At 43.3% G+C, this 4,280-nt stretch overlaps 1 long non-coding RNA gene across 1 annotated transcript; it reads left to right on the forward strand.

Annotated features, from left to right (window-relative positions):
- The first annotated feature begins 1,449 nt into the window (after positions 1-1,449).
- LOC116273055 lies at positions 1,450-3,819 on the forward strand. Its single transcript, XR_004181556.1, has 2 exons — positions 1,450-1,718; positions 3,761-3,819. It is a non-coding gene; the product is annotated as an uncharacterized LOC116273055 (long non-coding RNA).
- The last annotated feature ends 461 nt before the right edge of the window (positions 3,820-4,280 follow it).

Raw genomic sequence — 4,280 nt, forward strand, 5'->3', positions numbered from 1 at the left:
GAAGCTTATCCTCCGCGGCAGAAGTGTTCAAGGTCATGTCTCAGCTTCACTGGTGTAGGTAGGCAGACTGTGTAGAGATTGTAGCCTGTTTGAAGGAAGCCCACAGTTTTTAGGGGAATCTCCTCCGAGTCATCACACAGGAGCTGCTGGAGGCGCCTGATCACAAGAGGTCCAAAGGGTGTGTAGAAGTGGTTCCAGAAGACTTACAAAGAGAGAAAATCATGAGCTATTTTAATTACAGCACATTTTAACATTGAATTTTTAAATGATCTCATGGAAAAGAACGTGTGATTAATAGAATATAGAGTAATTTGGGTAAAATTAAGGTCCATTTCACCATAAAATTGACTTTTAATCAAATATCAAATCCTTTAAAACAGATGCTAAATGTAGTACCAGCATGTAGTTGGATCCTAGTGTACTGTGGGGTCTTGAATCACGTTAAAGAAAATGCTGTTTGTTTGAAAGAGTTTCAAAGATTTGAGAGGAGAAAGGACTTTCCACTGACCCTCCAGTATGCATTTTAGATCCATTTAGGGTTATGTTTATTATTTGCTGCCTGATGCCTCTGGAAATACAGGCAAGGCGCCTTCATGTGTCATGTCTTTCCTGCTCCCCTTCTCTGCCATCCCTCTCCCACACTCAGAATAGCCCAACATCAACTCGGATTCCGCTTATCCAGCCACCTCCATACACCACATCCAGCAAAGCTCCCTGGGTGACTCCTGATCACCAACCACCCCATTACTGGTCTTTCCTCCTGTGTCCCTTCCAGTTTGTCCTGAGGATGGCCTGTTTTTTAAAGAGCTCACCACAAGCACTTAAAAGATGAAGAGAAGAAAAAGATAGTGATGATGATGTCCATTAAGACTCCTTTTTGTCTTTTACAGCAGTGTTACTTTCCTGATTGCTTTACTTCTCAATTAATTTTGATATGAGGAATCTGGCAGTGCACGGTGTACACTGTACACTGTGAAATTCTCTTTGTGGGGCTAGAGTCCCAGTGGCGTGTCTTCCCAGCTGATGCATGGTCCGCTAGAGATTGGCGCAAATGACAGCATCCAGTATCAACTGGATACTGAGGCATTTTCCCGCATCAGTTTTCCTCCTTGGATTAAAGCAGTATGCATTTCAGATATAAAATTAAGGTAAATTCTGTGAATTAAGGTATTACATTTTTCTATAAGCTATCCCACTCTGTGCTAGGCTTCCAGGGACTTTGGCTTCCTATTGTTCAATGCGGCTGTACCACCTTCTGGTTTTTATGGGTGTCCAGAGAATAACAGATCTGTGAAGGCACAGCAGAGTCTGATTCTCCACGATGTTTTCTTTTATATAATTGCAGGGAACAGCTTTGGAATAGAAACAGGTATGTACCATGGAAACCAACTCACTTCCTAAGGGAAAAACTTTTCAACATCAGTGTATAGAAACCTGAAGTTCCTGGCTTCCTGCTGGGAAAGAGGCTTGGGGTTCTCATGAAAGTGATTCTGCCAGTATAGAACTCTGGCCCGAGAAGCTGTAGGGAGGTTTGTCAACCCAGAAGAAAGATGAGGGGATCATGTATGAAGCAGCGGGGGGTGGGAGAATAGCCCATCATTCAGCTTCAGCTAAAGTAGGAGGAGTGGGTGAGTCACTCTCTCTAATGACTTATCCTGGTGTTTTTCTTTCTAAAGACTTGATGCTGGAGAGTCTAAGTGACGAGGAGACTCATCCAGGTAGGGAACTACGTGCCAGGAAAAACCCAATGGGAAAAGGTTCCCAGGAGCCTCCAGGTTATCCCTGCTGCTTGTGAGGAGGGGCTGAAGGAGGGGGTATGAAATCAGAAAGAAAATGGAAATATGTGTGAGGTCTGGCTTGTTGTTTTCAGTTTCTTGGCATCATGGTAAGAACTGTCTCTATGGGCTTTGGGGGTGCCACGTTCATGAGAGATTCTCTTTGCAGTCCACCTGCTCTTTTCTGCCTGTGGAACATGAGAGCCTTTGGTTTGGATTAGTCAGCACTCCTAGGGATTATACACAGGTGTAAACCCAAGCACTGGGTGTCATCTGTGATGAAGGGACTCTAGAGGACACAGCTCTCCTGCAAGCATTTCCTGGAACCCTAAAACGAGTTCTTCCTGCTTTTGTGTGCCGAAATCAAAGTCACCCTCTGAACTTTCAGGACTTGTTGGAGTGCATGTTCATGTGTCTAGCTCCTCACTGTCGTTCCTGGTCTAAAGGAATCTCCTGGGGTAGATGCGTGGTGAATACTCATGGCTGGCTCACTGAGTATTAAAACTCGATCTTGCTTTGAAGGGAAGGAATGTTTGACCTTCCAGGCATATTTCCAGCCCTCCAGTTCCAACCCAGTCACAGATTCTGAGATGAGGTTCTTTCTCCCCAGTTCTCTCTGAATTTTTAGGGCTTATTGGTTCCTTCCCACAAAGATAGTATCACACTATTTCCTATCTTCAAAACTTTGGCTTTGGTTTCATTTCTCTAAGTTTGAGTATTCATCAACCAAGTTCCTAAGACTTTTTTTCTTTTTTATTTTTTATTTTTTCCTGAGAGGACAGTCCTGCATCTCTCGCCCAGGCTGGAGTGCAGTGGGTGTGTGATCTCAGCTCACTGCAAGCTCTATGCCTCCGGGTTACTTTTAATTCTTCTGCCTCAGCCTCCCAGTGGCTGGGACTACAGAGCATACCACCCGCAGCTTGGCTAATTTTTTTTGTATTTTTATTAGAGACAGAGGGGTTTCACCATGTTGGCAGGCTGGTTGTGAACTCATGACATCAGGTCATCAGCCCACTCAGCTCCAAGACTGCTGGAATTACGGGATGTGAGCCAGGTGCTCCAGCCAAAAATAATTTTCATTAAATGTAGTTAACCAAAAATCACCCCGTACTCATAGACATTTTTTTCCTTAAGATTCAATTGCATTTCTATTGGTATAGAACATAAACAAGTACAGAGAATGTATTTGAACCTGGAAGCTTATCCTCCTTGGCAGAGAAGTGTTCAGAGTCATCTCTCAGCTTCACTGGTATGGAAGTGGGAGCAGACGCTATGTGAGATTAGCCCTGTTTGAAGGGAAGCCTGATTTTAGGGAATCCTCCTCAGGGAGAGTCACACAGGAGCTGCTGGAGCGCCTGATCACAGGGAGGTCCAAAAGGGTGTGTAGAAGTGGTTCCAGAAGAAGACTTACAAGGAGGGAAATCCCATGACTATTTTTAATTACAGCATTGTAACATTGAATTTTTAAATGATCTCTATGGAAAAAGAACGATGTGATTAATAGAAGATAGAGAGTAATTTGGGAATCAAGAATTGAGTCCATTCACCATAACATTCCTTTTTAATCAAGTAATAAATCCCCTTTAAAACAGATGCTAAAATGTAGTACCAGCATAGTGGATCCTAGTGTGTACTGACAGGATCTTGAATACGTTAAGAAAATGCTGTTTGTTTTGAAGAGTTTCAAAAGATGTGAGAGGGAGAAAGGACTTTTCCACTGACCCTCAGTATGCATTTTAGATCCATTTGGGGTTGTATGTTTTGTGTTGCTGCCTGAGTGCCTCTGAAATGCAGAGGCAGGCAGCCTTCATGTCTTGTGTCTTTCCTGCTCCCCTTCTCTGCCATCCCTCTCCCACTGAGGAGAATAGCCCAGCATCAACTCGGTTAAAACATCAAGCCTCCATACACCACATCCAGCAAAGCTCCCTGAGTGACTCACAGTCACCAACCTCCAGTGCACTGATCTTTCCTCTGTGTCCTTCCAGTTTGTCCTGAGGATGGCCTGTTTTTAAGAGGCTCACCACAACGCAAAGATGAAGAAGAAGAAAATGATGATGATGATGATGATGATGATGTCCAGGTAAGACTCCCCTTTTTTGTCTTTTACAGCAGTGTTGCTTTCCTGCTTGCTTTACTTCTCAATTAATTTTTATATGAAAATCTGGCAGTGCACATTATGTACATTGTACACTATTCTCTTTGTGGGGCTAGAATTCAGTAGGCGTGTCTTCCCAACTGATACATGGTCTGCTAGCGTGGTTTTCAATGACAGCATCCAGTATCAACTGGAATACTGAGGCATTTTCCACAATACCACTTTTCCTCCTTGGATTAAGCATTGTGCATTTGAATATAAAATTAAAGGTAAATTCTGTGAATTAAGGTATTGTTTTTCTATAGCTATCCTCTGTGCTAGGCTTTGGGGACTTTGACCTATGGTTCAATCACTGTACTGCCTCCTGGTTTTTTATCATTGTCCAGAGAATAACAGATCTGTGTGAAGCG

Source organism: Papio anubis, unplaced genomic scaffold (genome assembly GCF_008728515.1).
Source record: "Papio anubis isolate 15944 unplaced genomic scaffold, Panubis1.0 scaffold337, whole genome shotgun sequence".
Lineage (NCBI taxonomy): Eukaryota > Metazoa > Chordata > Mammalia > Primates > Cercopithecidae > Papio > Papio anubis.